The sequence below is a fragment of the Macaca nemestrina genome, chromosome 4 (genome assembly GCF_043159975.1).
Source record: "Macaca nemestrina isolate mMacNem1 chromosome 4, mMacNem.hap1, whole genome shotgun sequence".
Lineage (NCBI taxonomy): Eukaryota > Metazoa > Chordata > Mammalia > Primates > Cercopithecidae > Macaca > Macaca nemestrina.
Genome location: NC_092128.1, coordinates 33,749,087 through 33,773,717, shown reverse-complemented (window position 1 = coordinate 33,773,717; position 24,631 = coordinate 33,749,087). Strand labels below are relative to the sequence as shown.

Sequence of the window (24,631 nt, the reverse complement as noted above, 5' to 3'; positions counted from 1 at the left end):
CTGAGCTAGACAGGGGGTGCTGATTGGTGCATATACAATCCTCCAGCCAGACATAAAAATTCTCCAAGACCCCACCTGACTCAGGAGCCCAGCTGGCTTCATCTAGTGGATCCCATGCCAGGGCTGTGGGCGGAGCTGCCCACCAGTCCCACACCACACACCTGCACTCTTCAGCCCTTGGGCAGTGGATGGGACCCCTCGTTGCGGAGCTGGGGGCAGTGCCCGTTGGGGAGACTTGGGCATGGCTGCAGGTCCCCAGCCTTGCCCAGTGGGGAGGCAGCTGAGGCCCTGCGAGAATTTGAGTGAAGCATGGCTGGGCCAGCACTGCTGGGGGACTCTGCAGCTGCTGGCCTGGGTGCTAAGTCCCTCAGTGCCTAAGGCTGGAGGTGCTGGCAGGCCACTCCCATTGCAGGGCTGGCGGAGCCGGCATCCACCTGGAACTCATGCTGGCCGGTGAGTGCCACATGCAGTCCCGGTTCCCACCCATGCTTCTCCCTCCACACCTCCCTGCCAGCAGAGGGAGCTGGCTCCAGGCTCAGCCAGCCCAGAGAGGGGCTCCCACAGTGCAGCGGTGGGCTGAAGGGCTCCTCAACCTGGCCAGAGCAGATGCTGAGGCCGAGGAGGCACCAAGAGTGAGGGCTGCTAGCACATGGTCATCTCTCAATGGGGGTGGTTACTTTCATGCTGTTCTTGTTATATGAGTGAGTTTTCACAAGAACTGATGGTTTTACAAGGGGCATTACCCCCTTTGCTGGGCACTTCTGTTTCATGCCACCATGTGAAGGACATGTTTCCTTCCCCTTCCACCATGATTGTCAGTTTCCTGAGGCCTCCCCAGCCATGCTGAACTGTGAGTCAATTAAACCTCTTTCCTCTATACATTATCCAGTCTTGGGTATGTCTTTATTAGCAGCATGAGAACGAAGTAATACACAGAGTACACAGAAAATACTCCAGAAAATATCGTCTCGTTTTCTCATCCTAGGTCCCAAAATAAGAATGACTTAGAGAAGAGCCCTTAGCTAACCGCCATAGGATATAAAATTTGAGGAAACAAACTAACCTTCAGTGCTTACATCATTAAGTTGTTTGTATCTTCATCTTTAGACTTGTGAAACTAGGAAACAAGTTTCCCGCTCCTAAAATACAATGATGGGACAGGAATAAGACACCTGTTATAGACATTCACATTAAAAAAGGAAGATGAGGGAAGAATAAAGGAGTCACCAATTCCAATTTCAAAATCTCAGATGGAAAACTCCATTGAATTTAAAGGCCTGAGAATAATCCTCTGAGACTAGTGGCTCTTTCCTTATAATTGTCCTTCTTTTTTCATGAAGGCCGGCACAGTAGGTTAGTAGTTTTACCAGCCTGTTTCCTGCTTCTAGAATTTTGGAAGTCAACACCTTTTTCCATTACTTCATCTTTCTATTCCTTTCAGTAAAAGCTGGCTATATTTCTAATGAGCTTGTTCTATGATATGCCTCAAAATTCTTCCAGTCTCTGCTCATTGCCCAATTCCAAAGCCATGCCTACAGATTAGGTATTTTTACAGCAGCAACTCTCTTCTTGTATGAAAATTGGTTTTCATTTCCTATTGGATCAAATGTTAGTTTTACTTTTAGTTTTTTAAAGATTCTCCATACTGTCTTCCATAGTGTTTGTACTAGCTTACATTCCCACCAGCAGTGTAAAAGTGTTTCCTAAAAAGGAAATACAAAGGATGTGGTAAAAACCACATGCATCACAGCATCTGTTATTTTTTTATTTTTAAATTATGGCCATTCTTGCAGGAGTGAGGTGGTATCTCATTGTGGTTTTAATTTGCATTTCCTTCATAATTAGTGATGTTGAACATTTTTTCATATATTTGTGGGCCATTTGTGTATCTCTCTCTCTCTTTTTTTTTTTTTTTTTTTTTTTTTTTAGAATTATCTCTTCCTGTCTTTTGCCCTCTTCTTAATAGTATTATTTGTTTTGTTCTTCTGGATTTGTTTGAGTTCCTCATAGATTCTGGATATTAGTTCTTTGTCAGATGCATAGTTAGTGACTATTTTCTCCCATTCTGTGGGTTGTCTGTTTACTCTGCTTATTATTTCTTTTGCTGTGCAGAAGCTTTTTAGTTGAATTAAGTCCCATTTATTTATCTTTGTTTTTGTTGCACTTGCTTTTTGGTTATGGATTCTTTGCCGAAGCCAATGTCTACAAGAGTTTTTCTAATGTTATCTTCTAAAGTTTTTATGGTTTCAGGTCTTAGATTTAAGTCTTTGATGCATCTTGAGTTGATTTTTGTATAAGGTGAGAGGTAAGGATCCAGATTAATTCTTCTACATGTGGCTTGCCAATTATCCCAGCAGCATTTGTTGAATAGGGTGCCCTTTCCACCACTTTACATTTTTGTTTGGTCAAAGATCAGTTGCCCATAAGTATTTGGGTTTATTATGGGTTCTCTATTCTTTTCCATTGGACTATGTGCTGATATTTATAACAGTACTCTGCTGTTTTGGTAACTGTAGCCATGTAGTGTAGTTTGAAGTTGAGCAATGTAATGCCTCCAGATTTGTTCTTTTTGCTTAGTTTTGCTTTGGCTATGCAGGGGTTTTTTTGGTTCTATATCAATTTTGGATTTTTTTTCCTAGTTCTGTGAAGAATTTTGATGGCATTTGGCAAATCAGAAAGGAGGAATTACCTAAGGGCTAGAGCCAGGGCATAAGAGACTGGGAAGGCCTGCAGTGGAGAAGAATTAGGGCCTAATAATGATACAATTCATAATCTAGTGTAGGGGACCTTGCATAGTGTGCAAGTAAGTTATAGATTTTCTATGCATAAGTGACTGCTGATTCTCCCATCATTTTTCTATCAAATGGAATATTTACTGTGAGTTTCCTTTTGATGCTTCATCATCATATATTAAGAGCATTGGAAGCAGACAAATTGGATTTTAAGTTTATAGATTTCTGTACCAAGAGGAATGGCTGTGAAGACACAGCCAGGCATCATGCTCAGACATCAGACTTTGTGTCTGATGCAGAGATTAAGTAGAACTTTTGGTTTTTCCTCATATTCTGAAATGTAGAAAGGAGCATAAGCTGCATATTTGGCAACCCAGAGGGCAAATTGTTATAGTCTTTGATGTTGCCTGAAAACACTTCTGCTTCTTTTCCTTGGCAAGTTGATAGGCTTGCACTTACTTTTTACTTTGAATTTGCGAATGGTCATATTTCTTGATTTGATCAGAAAAATGTGAATGCAGGGAGGACATGAGTCACTTCTAGATGGACGTTTATCCAAGTTATCACGCACTAGACTCTCTCTTCCTTCTGAGATGGAAACGATTTTCCAGTTAGCAGCTGTTTTATCACTCTGGGTCCAAGAGTGAGGGTAACTTGGTGCAAGTGCCGCTTGCTAAATTATACTGGACATGAGGTATGAACAAAAACGAGTAGGAAAGAAAACTTTGTGGCTTGAATCCACTGAGACTTCAAGACTTTTGTCTTATCTTTTGTGACTGTAGCATGACAAAGCTCATACAAATATCATTGAAAAATCTCATTTTATTTTTCATATGAGACAACTTGGGACAATAAAAATAACTGGTTTATCCTTGTCAGTCATCTTAAAGGGATAACACAAGTTGATGTGAAATGTGAGGGTAGATTGAAAAAAATAGGTTTTTGAAAAATATATATGTAATTAATAAAATACGTGTCAATTTCAAATCAACTTGATAAGATGCCAGTAGTTATGTTTATGTAGTTTGCCTTTTTCAGATCCAGTTTTCTCACTGGCTCTGACGCATCATGCTGTGCAGTTGAGAGTATTTTTAGAATATACCTACATAAAAGTATTTTGTATTATAAACTTATGGTTTTTTTTTTTTTTTTTTTTTTTTTTTTTTTTTTTTTTTGCTGTAAAATAAAAATTGGGCTTTTATTTTCCCAACTAAATTGATGTTTTTTCAAATATACTTACAATGTTTGATATTTTACATTCCACACTCCTCTGATTCTGATGACAGATAGAAATGATCAGCCTATTATCAGCTCAACAATTTCTTGTTGAAGACAATAAATGACTTTGTTGTTGTGTTAGCTGTGGATTCAACTTTTACTTTAAAAACATGTGATTCAACTTCCTACTTTATCTTCTCCCCCAGGTCCTGACAACCACTGTCTACTCTCTGCTTTTCTGTGTTTGATTTCTTTTATCTTTACTTTTTATTTTATTTGTACGAATTTATGAAGTGAAGTCTAATTCTGTTACATGGATATACTGCATAATGGTGAATTCAGAGCTTTTCGTGTGTCTATCATCAGAATAACATACATTGTACCTGTTAAGTATTTTCTTGTTTTTCACCCTTCCCAGCCCCCAACCCTTTCAAGTCCACGTTGTTATCATTCCACACTCTATGCCCATGAATATTGAGTATTACTTAGTTTCCACTTATGTGGTAATTGACTTTCTGCTTCTGTGTTATTTCTCTTACAGCCTCTAGTTCTATCCATGTTGCTGCAAAAGACATGATTTCATTCTTTTTCATGGCTGAATAGTATTCTATTATGCATATCTACAACACATTTTTAAAAATATAGTAATCCATTGATGTACACATACGGTGATTTCATATTTTTGCTGTTGTGAATAGTGCAGCAATAAACATGAGTTCATGTATCCTTTTGAGATAACAATTTCTTTCCCTTTGGGTAATTACCCAGTAGTGGGATTGCTGGATCATATAGTAGTCCTATTTTTAGTTCTTTGAGAAATCACCTCACTGTTTTTTATAAAGATTTTACTAATTTACATTCCCACCAACAGTATATAAGTATTCCCTTTTATCTGCATTCTTGCAAAGTTCTGTTAATTTTTTTTTTAATAATTATGATTGGTACAAAATGTTATCTCATTATGGTTTTAATTTGCATTTCTCTAATGATTAGGGTTGATGACCAGTTTTTCCTGTTCTTATTGGCCATTTGTTTGTCTTTTTTAGCAAAGTATCTGTTCATGTCCTTTGCCCACTTTTTAATGGGATTATTTATTTATTTATTTGGTTGGGTTGTGTGATTTTTCTCATCAATTTTGACTATCAATCCCCTGTCTGAGGTACAGTTTTGCAAACATTTTCTTTCATTCTGCAGGCTGTCTGTTCACTCTACTGATTATTTATTTGACTGTAAACCAGATGTATCTGGTAGACATTTCATTTTATCCAACAATTCAAGAATATAAATTTTTATCATCAGAATGTGTAACATTCTCCAAGATACATCATAAGTAAGGCTACAAAATCAGTCTCAACAAGTTAAAAAAATCAAAATTATATTAACTATCTTTTCAGATCACAGCAGAATATACTAGAAATTAATAAGAAGAGGAACGTTAGAATCTATAAAAATACTTGGAAATTAAATAACAAGCTTCTGAACAATTTTTGAGTCAATGAAAAAACTAAGACAAAATTTAGAATTTTTTTTGAAATGAATGAAAATGGAAACACAACATACCAAAATGTCTGGGATACAGCAAAAGCAGTGCTAAGAGAAAAGTTTATACAATTAAATGCGTACATCAGAAAAGAAGAAAAATCCTAAGTCAAACCTAACCTCACACCTCAAGGCATTAGTAAAACAAGAACAAACTAAACTCAATGTTGGCAGAAGAAAAGAAATAACAAAAATGAGCAGAGCTAAATGAAATTGAGACCAAAAATAGAATACAAGTGATCAACGAAACAAAAAGTCGTTTTTCAAAAACATAAAATTGATTAACTGCTAGCTAGACCAAGAAAAGAATAGAAGATCCAAATAAACAACATCACAAATGAAAAAGGAGACATTACAGACTACTATGAGCAACTACAGGCTCACAAATTAAAAAACGTAGGGGAAATTAATAAATCCTGGAAACACACACCATCCAAGCATGAACGAGGAAGAAATAGAATTCCTGAACAGACCAATAATAAGTTACTAGATTAAATCTGTCATAAATATTCTTCCAACAAAATAGTAAACGCCCAGGACCAGGTGGATTCACAGTTGAGTTTTTCCAAATATACAAATAATTGCTACCAATCCTCCCAAAATTGTTCCAAAAAAATACAGGAGGAGGGAATTCTCCATAACTCATTCTATGAGTTCAGTTATCACCCCGATACCAAAACTAGATGAAGACACAACAACAAACTGCAGACCGATATCCTGAATGAATATAGACACAAAATCCTTGACCAAATACTGGCAGAATAATTCAACGGCACATCAAAATGATAATACACCATCTATTTGATTATTTTAGATAATCATTTTAGACTGTGCTTAAGTCTAACATAAGTAATCTTTGTGATAAATCCAATCATGCAGTTTATGGGAGGTTGCTATTCAATGGATACAAAATTTCAGTTATTCAAAGTGGTTAAATTCTAGAGATCTGCTGCACAATATTGTACCTTTAATTAACAAAACTGTGTTATACACTTAAAAATTTGTTAGGAGAATATATCTCATTTATAGTGTTCCTACCACAATTTAAAAAATCTGATTCAAAATACTTATTTTTTTTATTTTTGGAGCTAATATACTTTTGAGATTAATTTAAAATTAATTTTGAGGTTGACTTTAGTAATAGTATTTTGAGAAGAATCTTAGGTTTAATTAGAGGTAACAAGATTTGTTGTAAGAATTTCCTTTACTTTATATTTTCTGAAACATATTCTCAAATATAAGGTACCTAATTTTATATAGACAACATCAGCCACTGTTATTAGTATTGCAATTGTTTATTATAGTAACTACTTTATGTCCAGAGATATTTTCACTGTAGTCTGAAAATAACTAATATTTCATAATATTCTATCATTTTTCCTGACAGATTTTAATGCTCTTTAAAAGAAGGTAACATTTCAGTCATTGTTTAAAGTAGATAGTACCATGTTTTGAAGGCTTTCTTAAGAACAATAACAATGAAAAGTAACAAATAAGATGTATTTAACATTAGGAATATGTATATTAAGTTCTTCTTACATAGAAATAATAAAAAATTGACTTAGTTGTTACCTAAATTTTAAAATAAAAATTTCTTAAATTAATTTAATAATTCCAACACGACCAAATAAATATTGACAAATTGGAAAGTAACTTTAGGATTCAGGTAGAGAGATGTACAAAGAATTTACAAGTGGGATTTCAAGTGATGGAATATAAGCATATTCTTTATGCTTAAAAGTAATTTTTTCTCCTGTATATATTGAACTCATCTTTTACTCATAGAAGAAATTTAAGTGACTTCATTTGAATTACCATATGTTTTAATTAGTATTGTCTGAATGCCTATTTTCATTTGATATAATTCCATCAGAGAACATAATCAATTACCAGTGTCTAAAGAGGTTGTAAATCACAGGTTTCTATATTGATGACTTTATTGTCATTCAACAATATAGCTTACATTGAAAACTTTGTTTTGATGTAATTGAAGACAATGAGCATATGAAACATAAATCTCTTTATGTAAGCAATTGATTATATGAATTTTGGGTTGAGATTCTTTTTATGGAAACTGGTACATTCAAGTAAAAAAGGTTTGTATGTTTTGCTTGCTTTAACTAGCACATTAATTTATGTGCTCAAACTTTCATTTGGCATTATTAGTTAGAACAGATTTTTATAAAGGAAAGTATAATGTTGGCAACAGACTATTCAGCATTTGCAATTTTGATTATTCTGCAAGAACCTAGAAGACCTATTTATGTAATAATGTATGACTTTGACATGATGAAAATTTGAAGAATTTATAGCAACTTTTAAAATTTAGCCAGATAGCTTACATGAAGGCCCTAAAAGTTCATTTTAGTATACTTTTCTTGTCCTCTACTTGTCCTTACATAAGTAGTTGACTACATTAAAATCATAAGAAATTTGCAGATTCCAGAAGATTCTTGGTTGTTTCCAGAGAAATAACAAAATTTCATATACTGAAAGTATTTTAATAATGGGATTTATTTTAATAGTCTTACAAATGCCTTCAGACCAGCATTTATATAAACATTGAAGATCTGAATGGGGCATTCAATTTTTCAAAAATATTTTGTTGCATTTTGTGAGAAAAATTACATTACACACAAAGTTGAAATTATTTAATCTATTTTATAGCAACTTTCATACAGGAAATGGATATAAAACTATTTTCTTCCCATTATGGCCAGAGATTATATGATGTACATTATTTTCAAATGTGCATTTTGGTTTTGATATATAAATATTTTAAATGCCTTAAACAGATTCTCATTCAATGGGTGTAGCTCATATTTATCAGGTGGCTTTGGCAACATGTTGGCATGTAACCATATCCTTCTGCAAAGCTCAATTTGCAAAGTGCATAAAATATTATCTAATTTAGTATTTGCCATGACTTCCTAAAGCACAAGCTAAGGCCCAGGAAGGCTCACTACTCCCGGTTTTAGAAGCTTATGAAGATTAGAGTTGAGATTTGCCATTGGGATCTGGTCAACAATGAGAGTAGATGCTTCCAATATCTCTGGAATAGTTACATTGTAATATTCCTTTAGGGTACTTCTGCTTTCAAGTCTTCACTATTTTTCATTTTTTATCTTCTGTTCTCTCTCTTTGTGTTTATATTTATTCTCACTCCAAGAGTTGCCTTGTTTTTTTTTTTTTTTTTTTTTTCTCATTTTTTCCATTCTTCTTGTCATCCTGGAACTTCTACAGAGACTGAATCACAAAACATTATCTTTAGACATGAACATGGGAACAACAAGCACTGGGGACTAATAAAGCGGGGAGGATGGCAGGGCAGTAAGGGTTGAAAAACTACGTATCAGGATTTTACCTGGTGATTACCTGGGTGATGGGATCATTTGTACTAGAAACCTCAGCAGCATACACTTTACCCATGTAATAAACCTGTACATGTACTGCCTGAACTTAAGTAAAAGATGAAAATAAACAAAAAATATTCCTCCCAAAACCACACTGTCTTCATCCTATAGTCACCAGTCAAGATTATGTGTTAGTTGTTCTATTTTTTTTTAATGAGTTTTGGTGAAAGCTACAAAGAAAATGTTAGATTTTGAAAATCTTCCTTCCTTTGTTGTACCATAGTTTTCTCTTGGAATTAAACCCAAAAGTATTTAAAAAAATTAAAAAGCAGAGGTTTTTTTTGGCATGTGAAGGTGGGAAATAAATTCATCTTTTTCTTTTTTCTTTTTCAGAGAAAATCCCAAAAGGAAGATACTAGTGATTTTATTAAAATTGTTTTGTATTATCCAAGATTTGTATCCCACTTGCAATGGACAAAGTGGGAGTTACCTACTCTGGTCTTTTCTCCCAGGAAACCTTGCTCCAGACATTCAGAATGGCAGAGACAAGGTAAAATAGTAAAGGATCTGGGCGAGAAGGATGAATGGAATGAGTCTGAAGAGGTTGGAGGCTGAGGAGTTGGGAGAAGCATAGAAACCCAGCCTACAGTGGTGAAGGTGACCTAGCTTTGAAGAATGCAGCAAAAATAGAGGTAAGGAACATCATATGATAGCTTTGGGAGACAAAAGTAACACCTATAGATAGCAGATCAGAGAAGACATTTTCTGTGATTATCTATAGAGATAATGTTTCTTGTGCTTATTCATAAAATCATTAAAAACAGAATAGCTTAACAAATGAGTTTTAGAGATGGACATACCTGAATTCAAGTCCTGGATCTGCCAATGTCTAACTATATGACTTGAGCAATTAAAAAAAAAAAAAAGACACTTATCTAAACCTCAGTTTACTGATCTGGAAAATGAGGCAGAGGGGAAATAATTTTAAAAAGCCAAACATAGGTTTTAATCTGTTAATTGAATGTGGTCCTTCTTGTAAAGTGTTTCGCATTAAAAGTTCAAAAAAAAAAAATACTAGGTGAAATGATTGGTATTAGAAAGGCTATATATATAATTCTGGGACTGCCTGAACATGTGCTTTAAATTTTTCATACTTATTTGCTGTTGGAAAATCAGCTCTTACCTGCTGGTAGAAAGGCTTAGTTGATAAATTAACTTTATAATAATTACCCCTCCTGCTGTAAAGTTAATTAAATAATGGCCCAAGAGCAGATGTCAGGAACCGTTTTAAATTTTCTAAAGCAATTTCTTTGATTCAGCCAGCAACTATTCATTAGATTATGTATATAAATTCTAAAATTCTAATTTCAGTGGAATTGGGTATTATGCTATTTTCAGTTTATATTTTGTTGAAGATACAATTGTCCCTAAAGAATGATCAATTTGACTGCTTTCATCACAACCAGTGGGCAAATTTAGGCACAAATCTATGTAATAAAAAATAATTCATGAATTACAACTTTTTTGTCAAATAATTATTGTGGCCCAGTGTAAAATAACTAGGTGTTATTTTGAAATATTTAGAATTTTGATCAACTACTGATATGCCGATAATTTGTTATCTTCTACCTTTCTGTTATCACTGTTGAAGCTTTCATCACAAATAACATTTTAGAAGGGAATAATAGGAGTTCAATTAAAGTGTTAAACTAAACATTTGTATTAATTATCTACTATGTTTCTGGCAATGTAGTAGAATCCTATGTGCATAATTTTGAATATATTATATTGTTTTTATTAGTCAGTATTCTCTAGAGGGATGGAACTAATAGGATAGATACATATATAAAGGGGAGTTTATTAAGTAGTGTTAACTCACGCAATCAAAAGGTCCCACAATAGGCCATCTACAATCTGAAGAGCAAGGAAGCCAGTCCAAGTCACAAAGCAGAAGAACTTGGAGTCTAATGTTCAGGGCAGGAATGATTCAGCATGGGAGAAAGATGTAGGCTGGGAGGCTAAGCCAATCTGCCTTTTTACATTTTTCTGTCTGCTTTATATCCTGGCCGTGCTGGCAGCTGATTAGATGGTGTTGTGACATGGATAAGAGTTTGAACTTTGGACTTTTGAGTTAATGCTGAAACAAGTTGAGACTTTGGGAGACTGTTGGGAAGGCATGAGTGGTTTTGAAATGTGGATATATGAGATTTGGGAAGGGTCAGGGTTAGAATGATGTGGTTTGGCTCTGTGTTCCCACCCAAATCTCATCTTGTAGCTCCCTTAATTCCCATATGTTGTGAGAAGGACCTGGTAGAAGATGATTGAATCATGAGGAAGGTCTTTCCCATGCTGTTCTCGTGACAGTGTATGGGCCTCATGAGATCTGATTTTAAAAACAGGAGTTTCTCTGCACCAGCTGTCTCTTTGCTGCCATCCATGTAAGATGTGACTTGCTCCTCCTTGCCTTCTGATTAATGATTGTGAGGCCTCCACAGGCATGTGGAGCTGTAAATCCAATACAACTCTTTCTTTTGTAAATTGCTCAGTCTTGGGTATGTCTTTATCAGCAATGTGAAAATGGACCCCACTCCTGGTACCAATTTGCTGCATTCGTCTGTTTTCATGCTGCTGATAAAGACATACCTGAGACAGGGAAATTTACAAAAGAAAGAGGTTTATTGGACTTACAGTTCCACATGGCTGAGGAGGCCTCACAATCATGGCAGAAGGCGAGGAGGAGCAAGTCATATCTTACATGGATGGCAGTAGGCAAAGAGAGAGCTTGTGCAGAGAAACTCATGTTTTTAAAATCATCAGATCTCATGAGACCCATACACTATCACAAGAACAGCATGGGAAAGTCTCACCCCCATGATTCAATCATCTCCCACCAGGTCCCTCTCACAACATTTGGGAATTATGGGAGCTGCAAGATGAGATTTGGGTGGGGACACAGAGCTAAACCATATTATTGTTCATATTATTTTTATTCAGATGCTGAGAATAGGCTCAGTGATTTATCTGACATACTGAAAGTCACATATTTGATGGTAAGTGATGGTAAATCATGGAGCTAAAATTCCAACCCACTCTGTTTTATTCAAAACACAATTCTGCTAACTAGTATGCCATGATGCCCCCTTTATCAGTGTTCAAAAATACGCTTTTTAAAATATTGAACCTCTTCAGTGTGCTGTGTTATTAATAGCTCACAATTCAATTCTTACCATATTATTTCAATATAAAAATTAGAGTACTAATATCTACCACTTACTGTATAATAGGTATCAGGTTCTATACTATGTGATTTAATATACACTCTTAAAACTTAATATTTTTAATTACCATTTGGAGAAGTAGGTAGTGGTTTTTATCCACATTTTACAGATGAAAAAACTGGGCCTCAAGATGGGAATATATTTTTCATGGCTAGCAAATGGCAGAGATATGATTTATATCCAGAGCTTTCTGACTCTGAAAGCATTTACCACTTTATTTTCTTGCCTGTTGGTATCATGAAGTCATATATAGTGTAATAATTCTCACAATGAGAAAAACATATTCCCTTTTGGAGACTGAGGCAGGTGGATCACTTGAACCCAGGAGTTCAAGACAAGCCTGAGCAACATGGCTAAACCTCATGGTTGCAAAAACTACAAAAATTAGCCAGGCATGGTGGCCTGTGCCTGTAGTCCCAGCTACCTAGGAGGCTGAGGTCAAAGGATCATCTGGGCTCAGGAGGCTGAGGCTGCAGTGGGCCATGATTATACTACTGCAGAACCTGTCTCAAAACTAACAAACAAACAAAAACAAACAAACAACAAAACATCACCAAACCAAAACATATTCCAAGAACTGAAAGAGGAAGTTACAGACATGAAATTGAATACCCTGACAGGTAATTGTTAATAAGCCAAAATTCCACAAATCAAGATTTTCTGAGCTGCACATTTGTGCTAAATTCAAAGATTCATGTTAAGAGTATTTGCAAGTTTAAGAAGCTCTTGGATGACATGGCCCAGTGATTTGGAGTTTTGGTCATCTATAAACATGTGGGTGTAAAATGGATACTCTAGTGACATAGATATTCATCTGAACATGGCTGCTTAGTGCAGTAGTTATAAAAAATTATTGAGCTAAACTGCCTAGGTTCAAATCTCTTTACAGGTATGTGACCTTGTTTAACTCTTCTATCTATTTATACCCCAGATATTTTCATCTGTAAAATTGGGATGATAATAATAATAAAATTTCACAGATAATTGGTAGAAGAATTAAATGGTAATGTCTGAAAAATATATGGATTTATGTCTGGAACAAAGTAAGAGCAATACAAATATTTGCTAAATAAATAAATAAAAATAAAATCTTCACTAATGACCTGGAGTGGAAGTGGTCTCTCTGTCTTCTGTGTTCTGATACATTGGAGTCAACTCATGGATGTTACCACATTACCCTTCCTTTTAATTAGTTATTTACATACCTTTTTGTTATGGTAGGTTTTATGCTTCTTGAGAAGAGACAGTATTTATTTTTCCTACAGTCTCAGAATATTGCTCAACTAGACTCATGCATAAGAGAATCAGTGACTCCCTACGGGCAGGAGTGTGACTTCTATTTCCTTTCATGGGAGGGAACCTTGCTGATAATTGTAACAGTATTAGACCATCTGTCAGAATACAGTGGCAGTTGACATTGGTGGAAATTGATACCTTCTGATATAATCAGTTAGTGCTTTCTATGTATATGGTAGGTGACATAATATGCCTACAAAGTTTTCTGTGTCCTAATCATTAGAACCAGTGAATATGTTACCTTACATGACAAAGAGAACTTCGCAAATGTGATTAAGAACCTTGAGATGGGAGATCATCCTCGATTATCCAGGTAAGCCCAGTATGATCACAAGGGTCCTTACAAGAGGGAGACATTGGAAGCAGGGGTCAGAGAGGTACTATTGCTGAGGAGGAACATGTGCCAGGGAATGTAGGTAGCCTCTATGGACTGTAAAAAAGAAAAAAGGAATAAATTCTCTCTTAGAATCTCCATAAAAAACTCACCCCTACTCACACACTGATTCTAAGATTTTTGACATCCAGAACATTAGTATGCTACATTTGTGTTATTTCACACCACTAAATTTATGGCCAATTTCTACAGCAGCAATTGGAAATGTATGAAATCTGCTTCTGGAATAAAAGAAAATGAAAAAAAAAGATAATAAGAAAAGAAAGAATGAAAGAAAGAAAGAAAAAGAAAGAAAGAAAGAAAGAAAGAAAGAAAGAAAGAAAGAAAGAAAGAAAGAAAGAAAGAAAAGAAGAAAAGAAAGAAAAAGAAAGAAAGGAAAGAAAGAAAAGAAAGAAAGAAAGAAAGAGAAAGAAAGAAAGAAAGAAAGAAAGAAAGAAAGAAAGAAAGAAAGAAAGAAAGAAAGAAAGAAAGAAAGAAAGAAAGAAAGAAAGAAAGAAAGAAAAGAAAGAAAGATTGATTGAAAGAAATAGGATGCTTTGCTGTAAGTAACATCTCTGGTTGGTGTGAATAACGGAGCCATAAATTGTTAAGACAGAATTAATCATCACAACTGATGATGGGCAAGAAATAACACGAATTGTTGCAAACAAAAATTTAAAACAAGTACATAGAGTATTTTTTCTTAGAAGTTAGTAGAAGTTTATATGAAAATTTAGTATGAGCATGGCAATGCAATAAGATAAAATCAATTCATTTCATAAAGAAACAATAAAAGTAATGATGCAAAATTAATTCATTCTAAAAATGCAGGTGTCACAAACCAAGGGCAGAGTTTCTTTTTATAAACACAATATTGTAAATGGTGAGTAAAAGCTTTAATTTTTTAAATAAACTAAAATACGTAAATGTTTCTATTCATGCCTCTCCTCCCTTGCCTGCTGTCTCTGATCCCCTATTTCAAACCGGAAGCAATTGTGTTTAGGGTTGTTGTGAAAGGATAGCAAGCAGAACAGTGCCGTGCTGGAGAAGATGATATTGTCACTCTCGTTTTAATAAAGGGTCCTCAGAAATGCTGAACAGAAGCTTTCATAGCATTCCTGGCAATAACCACCCCTGTTCCCCATGTATTTTGAATCAGATTTAATTTGAATTAAATAGAAATAAAAACACTTTACCATTGCACCCTAATGACTGTAATTTTCTCTCAAGCTGTTACTTACAGACACAGTATGCTGCACCTTGGAAAGAACATCCTTATGCTTTTTTATTGAGTCTCAAGAATAATGTCTTAAAAACTAACTTATGTTCAAAGAATGAACTTAACTTCAATACCGTGAATTACTATGAAATATAAGGCTTTCTAAATTTTCCAAAATAACAGAAATCTCCAATTTAGGTGGCTTCCTTTTGTTGCGATAATTCTAGTCAGCCCATTGATATCACCCAGTTTGTCTTTTTCAGAGCTGTAATACTCCTGTCAGCATCTCCGTGTGGAGGATTTAACTCACCACATAGCTGTAACCCTGATTGCCAGAACCAAAATGTCTCTCCATTACCACTTCAAGGAGCTCAACTCTCTGGTGCCAGATGGTATGCAAATTGGTCCCTTTCCAAAGATACAGATGTCACCGTGCCCAGAGTTTTTTAGAGTGTCTACATCCACTCCTGCTGGGAATATAATTTGGTGGAATAACTCTTTGGCCTACCTGCCAATGATCTGCAGAACATTGACTCATTCCCAGATGACAGCCTTTAAAAATGCATCTTTCTATTCATCAGAATGACAAAAGACCAAAATTCAAAATTGGGGATCAACATACGTTTTTGAAATATATGTGCTGAATGGAACTCATGCTAGGTGAAAAAAGAAATTTGCTATAAAATTAGGATGATTACTAAAATGAAATTTCACCAAAATGAGAGCTCTAATTTATCTTTCCCTCCATTCCTCATTGTAAATGCCGCCTAGAAGAATATCAAGTTGTTCATGGTAAATAGACCAGGGGAACCTGTTTGCTTCCATGTATAATTCCTTTCATATGTAAAGGAAGACAGGAATGAAAGGAAGAAACATCAGTGTTCATGAAAGTTACTTGACCTACATAAGGGTTTTTAGAATGAATAGCTGAATTTAAGCCCTATATCCTAAGTTTCCCCTTTGTTAATATCTAACATATATGTCCACTTTTAAGGACCTTTATTTTGTTCCAATTCTATCCCATGGAGTTCTAGAGTAGGATTATTATTATTTTCTTCTGTTCCCATGCACTTTTAGGTCATCCTGTGACCTAATTGATTATTCAACTGATCATATATTCAAAAATAGGAATAAAATTTTAGCCGAAGACAAGAACACCTGGAAAGATAAATCAACTCCAAAATAAAATAATTTATACCACAGACCAGTGAAAATATTTTAAAATTGTTTACAATTTTAAGTTCTCTATATCACTGTCTCCTTTATTTAAAAATATATATATAAAGTCTGAGAGTAATTTTATAGATTCAAGCATAATCCTGGGAGTGAAATGTAAAGCTACAATGGAAGTCTAATTATATTTTCTGTGATCTTATCATTTCTCTAAGATATGCCGGGCTTCAGTCTTTAGCATGGACAAATAAAATATATAATTATACTTTTGTCAGGGTTGTATAATTTGCCATCTCACCAAATTTTTGCTAAACCACCAAAATGTTTTTAGAAATCATCATAGAGAAAATCCAACAACTCTGTCCCATACTTAAGCCAATAGATTGGTGTACAGACATCTCTTAGTGGAATTTACGTGCTAGTTTAAATTTGAGGTAGAATATTTAGTATATAGGAAGGAATGAAAAACTAGTTTTATATGGAAGCTATAAACTTAGTGCCCTTTTATAAAGAACATGTCTAGAAAGAATTAACTCAATAAAGACATTATAATATTTTTAAGTTTTGTAAGCAAAAACAATGTTATTTTACTTGAGGGTTTAAACTACTATACGTTATTCATGCTAGAAATGATCTACTGTAAATACAGTGCATTTTTTCAGACAATCAAAATTGATTTAATAAAATAAGTCACAGTTAAACAGAAGATTAAAAAGATAATGCCAGGCTCGGTGACTCATGTCTGTAATCCTAACACTTTGGGAGGCCGAGGTGGGCAGATCATTTGTGGTCAGGAGTTCAAGATCAGCCTGGCCATAAAGGTTGAAACCCTGTCTCTACTGAAAAAAACAAAAATTAGCCAAGCGTGGTGGCACGTGTCTGTAATGCCAGCTACTTGGGAGGCTGAGGCAGGAGAATCGCTTGAACCCAGGAGGAGGTGCAGACTGCAGTGAGCCAAGATCCCACCGCTGCACTCCAGCCTGGCAACAGAGCAAGATAGTCTCAAAAAAAAAAAAAAAAGAAAAAGAAAAAGAAAAAAAAAAAGTTAAATTCTTCTAATGGATTAGAAAAAAACAAAAAAAAAAAACAAAAAAAACACCACCCAGGATTCTAGTCTAACTTCTAATTTTATCTGACTTTAAGGTAAATTATTTGATTTCATAGTAAGGCTGTAGGAAACGATGAGAGTCTTAATTTACTTATCTGTAAATTGGAGAAAATAGCTGCCTGAAGAAGTTGATAGACACATTATGGTGTTAGACCAATGGTAAGTACTTAGTGATTTTTAGCTATGATGATGTTGATGGTGATGATTACTATCATAAATATCTAATAATACTACATCTATAACAAGTGTTTCTGTCCATTTGACTTTAACACTATCATTTTTATTTTAAAATATCATCTTTTTAATGGTCTTATAAAATAGTCACCGATTTTTCTTCTTCAACTTGTAGCTGTTTTGTTTTCTCTGTCTCATTGTCACACATATTTTTCTGGCTTGTAGACTCCTTATAAAAGTAGATGAATGTCCACTTACTGCTTTTCTTAATAGGACTTAGGCAGCTCTGGATGAAAATACTTGTAAATTTACATTGTGCCCTCACTTTCTATGTCTTCTTTAATTTCAAATTTTAGTGCCCTATTTTTCAGAACAGTATAGTTGCATGTTCTCTTTATTGCTCCCTGGTGAAAATGGATATTCACTAAGTCCAGCCTCCAACTCCCATCAAGTTATCTTATAACTAATGAGTTATGGTCATATATGAGAAAAAGTTTTTCCTAAAATTAAAACATGAAAATTGATTTGGTTATCAATAATTGCATATAAAATGTTAGCCACGCATGGTGGTGGGCGCCTGTCGCCCCAGCTACTCGGGAGGCTGAGGTGGGAGAATGGCATGAACTTGGGAGGTGGAGCCTGCAGTAAGCCGAGATAGTGCCACTGCACTGCAGCCTGGGGGACAGAGAGAGACTCCGTAACACACACACACACACACACACACACAAACACACACACACACATTGCATAACAGAGACGTACTGCTCTTCAATTAGCTTAATATCATGCAAAAGGCCATGATGGATATAAAACAAACTAAAAGCTATATGTTTGCTTTCAAAAAGTTGGAAAAACTAGATCAATTATTTCTACTATCTCTGTCAGATTTGCAGTGCTACTGATTTTTAAACACCAGAGCCATCAACATCAATACAATCATTAAAATTTTTTAAAAGTACTTTGGATAGCATAGTTAATATACTGTACTTATTATATAAACAGAACTTTTATTCTATAAAGTTGTCATAGATCTCATTTGTCATTTGATTAAAAGGCAACAATTTGTAGTAAATGTTAGTATGTGTTTCCCAGGTCGCCTTCCCCTACCCACCCTCTACTGTTTTAAGAAAACCGACCCTACCATGTTCTGTCAGAAAACTTAGAGGGTCTCTATTGTTTTGTACAACCAAATACAGTTGATATAGAAGATCAATACTTCTTACTCTACCTTCCTCTCTACCTCTTGTATGATTACTATTGCATTAAAAATTGAGACTTATGGAGGCAGTTGCTGTAAATCAGTAGCAATATTATTTCTCTGTGCATCTTAAAATCAGACAATTATGATTCAGGTCCTCAACAGCCTATGTATGGTAAAGATAAGTTCTGCATAACTATATTGGCATTTAAACAAATACAAGTTTATGACTATAGAAGCTGTTAAGAAAGTTTAATTAGTTAATGTCAACCTTGTGGGAAGAATCCATTTTGAATATAGCTATTTCTAGAAAAAAAAATAAAACTTTTTTCTATTATCCTAAAATGGTAAATACAAAACATTCGAGAGGAGTGGTTTTCTTTCAGTGTGACTGTATTACTATTGTTGTTGTTTTTAATTCTGTATTTAGTTGTTTTTAGTTTCAAACACTGAAAACACGGGGCCTTTTGTAAAATATAGTGACAGGTCTTTCACTGGGTATCATTTTAATTTTAGCATTTTGTTCTAGACATTTTTTCAGAGGCAGTAGTAATAGATGAACAACATTTTACCAAAATCTTAAGGCTACATGCCTATAGAAGGAAAGGAAAGTCAGTGATGGTAAAAGATGAAGGAGAAACACAATCAAATAAATTCAAATAGGAGTCACATCTTGTAATGAAGGTGATATGTCATAAACTAGGAAATAAAATTTACTTAGCTTCATGCATCAACAATTCAAATGAATAAATAAGTAAAGACACAACTTGAAATGGGTAAAAACAGCACTGAGACAGGCAGGACTAATGATGCCAATATACAGGTGTCAAGCCAGCCTCCCCATTGTGGTCAAACCTCAAACACCATTGCATAGACAGCTAATATATCAGAATTATTTAACCCAAATAGATTGGTAGTAGGTGTGTGCAATCAAATCGAAAAGTGTACATTTTTCCCTATTTAATGTGTTTATTTCTAGTGTTATTTGTAATTTTTATTTTTAAGATATATTATTCAATGTTTAAAGCATTCAAACCTGCCAGTAAGATTTTTCAAACATTTATGCCATGTATAATTTTGGTTTCAAAACTTCAAAAAACACATTTATTTTTGGTGCTTTAATAGCAATGAATAAATTAGCATGTCTTTTACCTATTATTTTGTTATATCTTTAGTGTTAATTTGATATGTGAAATTTCAAGGTTAATATCTTCCAAAATAATTTATCCACAAAACTAGGTATATCCTTTTTTGGAATGGCCAGAATATAAGAAAAAAGCCATGACGCCAGAGATGTATTCATGAAGGCCAGTATTACCTTCTGCAGAAGACTTTTGTTTCTTGGCTCGTTTTCATATTTTACAGAAACCTCAGGGCCTGGGGAGTTGGGTCAGGGAAGGCATATCTACTTCAGGCTTGCAGCCATGAATAGAATTTGATTTTATCTTTTCTTTTGTTACAGTGATATTTTTACTAACTATATGTGTCTCCTCTCAGTGAGCAGCTTGTATCTACATTTAGAATGAATCAATATAGGAATGCTTTAATAACTATCACCTTTAACAACTTCAGACTGAGGCTAAGGTCTAAAATCAGCTGCCTGTGGAGGTTATGTGATCTTCTCTGAGAATTTTCAGAAATACTTGCATAGGAAAACCTGGTTTAAAGGGAAAGGAAGGAAAAGAAGGCAGGAGAGAAGGAGGCAGGAATAAAAGGAGTGAAACTAAACCCTCAAATAACCGAAAACTGTACTTCCCGTGGTGAACCATTAAAGGAAGTGTTAGTTTTAAATGGTGAAAAAATGTGGCACATCTTGGTTACAATTGCAGGAACATCTAAAGATAAATCATATAGCAATTGACTCTGCATTTGAGGGGACCTCGATATCTACAGGCCAGAATACATATTCTATGTTTCAATGTAATTGGACAAAATACATTTGACATTTTAACAAGTAATAATAATTACTCTTGTTTTTCCATTTGTTTGGAACCACTTTAAATGTTTACATGTTTTATGTGGAAGCTTGGAATTATTTTTTACCCTAATTTTCACAAAAATGAAATGCAATCTCAGCAAAATTAAATCACTTCCCAAAGTTCTCGCTGAGGATTTTCAGATGCTTGTTAGAAGCTGGCTCCGAACTGGATAGTCTAACTCCAGAAGTCCTGCTCTTTGCCACTATGATATTATTTTAGAAATATGTTCCTTTTAGCTTAAAAACCTCATTTGAAATCTTCGACTTTGATATCTCATTATTCTAGGCACACACATATATAACCTCTGTATCTCTACACCCCAATGACCTACTCAGAATTTGATAAAATTTAAGTATAATTACTTTTTCTATAAATGATAGTCTAATAGCTGATATGTTGAAAACATCACACACCAAATTATCCTGAATATACTTTGCTATAATGTCATGGCAGATATTTAGCTCTACAAAATGATTATAGCATTTAAGTTTAACTATTAACAATTTGATGCCAAATAGAATGTCCTGAATCACAAGTACTTACAAAATAATAGTTATTAAATAAATGGATTTGAAAACTTTTACTTACACAACCTAAATTCTAGCTTCATGCTTGTACCCTCAAAATGTACTTAGAATATGCAAACCTAAGAGAATATTTTGTCTTGATTCTTTTATTCTGTATTTTGCCACTAACAATGCAGACAAGGTACATATTGCAGAAGAGGTGTCAGTAACCCCTAAGGATCACCAAAACAGGTTAGATATGTGTCTACAAATGTACGTATTCTTTCAAACATAGAATCAAAGTCTATGCAGTCTGATTTGAGTTTTTCCTTTTTTTTTTTTTTCAATATATTGGCTTCTGTTTTCTGAGACCACATGATTCCTTATAGTTAAAATTCCAGATTTGTTTGGTTTCTGTTTGTTTATCTTTTTTGAGGGAAATAGGAAGAGGATGTACTATTTATGAATAATTGAGCAAACTGAATTTCACTCGGTAGAATTTGCTTGTACAAGCACATATATGGGGTTATATTTGTTATAATAAAGAAGAATGGCAACAACAAAATTTCATCACTGATAATTCAGAAATATTAAACATTCTTGCGTTATGAAATAATCTCATTCTTCTAAAAATTAATGAATGGGTTTAGAGAGACTTTCGAAATCATCAATCTGTTTCTTATGCCATTATGATATTTTCTTATGAATATGAGAATGACTAAGCAATGTATTGCCTTTTGTGGTGTAAGTAAAAATACAGCATCACTCTATTACCTCACTGTGTAGTTCAGTGTGATATTAGAAATGTAAGTGGCTACAAATTGCAATGGAATCTACATTTAAACTCAAAGCATCTTTTCATATGATGTCAGCAATTGAATGTGGACTAGTAATACTTCTAAGTGTGACACATCTTAATCGAAACATATTACCTGTTTTTGTCACAGAGTTTAAGACAGATGCTTTAATGATATAGGCAGACAATTTCACTGAAATCTCATCAAGATGTTGCTAAAAATCTCTTTGGTCTGTATACTAAAATTAAACTCTAGAGAAAATTAGAATATTTTCTTATGTACTTCTAGACAATAAGGCTTAGAAACTGAATTGGGTCAATAGCATTTAAGTAGAACTAGAATTTAAGGTAATTTTTCAAGGAATGGTCTTACCTCCATTTCTAAGGAAGAATTTGTATATAGAAATATATAGATGGAAATATATAAATAGAAATATTACAGAACTATTTTTAGTCCGGAGTGGAGGGGCCCTGTGTCGGAGCCACCACACTCTTCTACACAACACTCACTGTCAAAGCTGGGAACTAGGTTTCCTAGAATCCTCTTAAGTATATGGTGTTGGTTTATGGTTTGCCAATGCGAGGACCTTAGGTGAGATTTAGAAGCCATTACTCTTGGCAACCAAGACATTGCAGTCATGCCACTCTCCAGCTAACTCCTTTTTGAAAATAGAAGGTGAATGTAGTGATTTCTTAGTCTTCTCCACAAGCTCTGCCTTCTCTACCTGCTCTGGTTTGAAGCCATTAGCAACTTTCTCCCCATGCCTTTGGCTAAGGTACTCCAGACCTTCCCTCTAACATGTCCTTCTACATTTGTTTAAGTGCAAATTCCTTGACTAAATTCTTCCCCGAAAAATTGTAGTGGCTCTATTTCCTTGAATACACTGGGATTAATAAAATTTTTGGTACCATAAGTACTTCGGTGAGTACAGACTTAGGTTGCAAAATTAGAATTGATCATCTGATCTGATTAGATTTAAAGGGATGAATAATCTCATTGTCTGGTAATTAGGATACAATGAAGGCCAATATTTTAAAAATAGGTACACTTGACAAGCTAGAAAATCTTTGGTGTTTAAGGAGTTTAAGAAGGTAGGTAAGAAGTTTAAGAAGGTAGGAGAGCTCGAGTGGATTTATTTTATATAACCTGTTCTCTTATTCCTAAGTAGGTCCCCTGAGATAATCCAGAGGACAACCTCTTCAGCACAGCCTTGTGAGATATATTAGCAAGTGAGTCTATTTCTTAGTTTTACCTTAATAACTTACCATAAACTCGGTGGCTTAAATAACAGAAATTTATTTCTCACAAATCTAGAGGCTAGAAAGCCCAAATCAAGTCAATGGTAGCACTGTGCTCCCTCTGAAGGCTCTAAGGAATAGTCTTCTTTCCTCTTCTTTCTGCTGTTTGCTGTCAATTCTTGGCATTCCTTGAGTTTTGGCATCATAACTACAATCCCTGCCTCTGTCTTTACATGGCTGTTTTCTCTGCATGTTTCCTCTGTGTCCCTTTTTCCCTAAATCTCTCTCTCTAAGTACCCCAGTCATTGAATTTAAGGCCCACTCTAATCCAGTATGACCTCAACTTAACTCAATAATGTCTACAAAGTCTGTATTTCCATATGATGTCACATTTACAGCTCTTCAACATATTTTTTGGAATTCAACCCGCACAATGAGGGAAGCAATGGCACTTTCAGAATGCATTCTAGTGGTTTTTCTCTGCAAGCAAAGCATAGTAGTGGGAAATGGTGTTACTAAAAGGGGCTTATTAAATATAATGAAATGATGGAATTTTATAATGGTGGGGCCATGCAGTGCCACTTAATCACTATAGACAACCTACATAGAGTAAGCCTAATACATAGCAAGACCAGAGCAGTACCAAGAATGGTTTGACCTACAGAGATATTGGACAATCTTTTGCTAGCATATCATGAAATTCTCAGGATTGCATTGCTGACCCTTCACCTTCTGCCATGATTGTAAATTTCCTGAGGCCTTCCTAGCCGTGTGGAATTGTGAGTCAATTAAATCTCTTTTCTTTATAAATTACCCAGTCTCAGGCAGTTCTTTATAGCACTATGAAAATGGACTAATACAGTAGCCTTCTTAAGGATTTATATAAATAAGGTTTTATATTAGTCATGGTCCCACATGTAATTCCCAGAATTGAGCCAATTCACAGGCCTAGGAATCTTTAAGAGAAAGAAAGTTTAGGCCCTTAATGAAGGACTCTCTTACTGTGCCAGCAATTTATTCTGCTAATTTCTAACTCTCTCTGAATGCATTATGGTGGCAATTTTTTTTTTTATTTTTGGTGATTGTATATTGAAGAAACAATGATATTCAGTAGTTGAGAGTTTTATTGGATAACAGTTACATACTAATGCTGATTTTTGTGATATGATATGGTACTATACCATATCATAACATACCACTGCTCACCAGACTGAGTCAGGCAGTTGTGTACTCATAAACTAACTCTCTTACCCCTACTTCACTCAAAAATCCCCCACAAAACTCAAAAACATTACTGATTTTTAATGTTTTCCATTGGAGTTCAGAACTATGAAAGCTGATATGGCCACAAGGTCAATTTTGGTTCCTGATACCAATGAACTACTCTGCAAATAGCAGGGATACTGCACTGACCGTAGAATCTGATGGCACTTTGCATATTATATGTAAA

The 24,631-nt window shown here is 34.7% G+C and overlaps 1 long non-coding RNA gene across 1 annotated transcript in view; it reads right to left on the bottom strand.

Annotated features, from left to right (window-relative positions):
- Positions 1-24,631, bottom strand: part of LOC105474886 (uncharacterized) — a 59,412-nt gene that overhangs the window by 2,293 nt on the left and 32,488 nt on the right. The window contains exons 4-5 of the long non-coding RNA XR_011621625.1: positions 13,698-13,846; positions 1,064-1,139 (exon numbers count right to left, since the gene is read on the bottom strand). This is a non-coding gene — a long non-coding RNA (uncharacterized lncRNA). The remainder of the gene's footprint in view (positions 1-1,063; positions 1,140-13,697; positions 13,847-24,631) is intronic.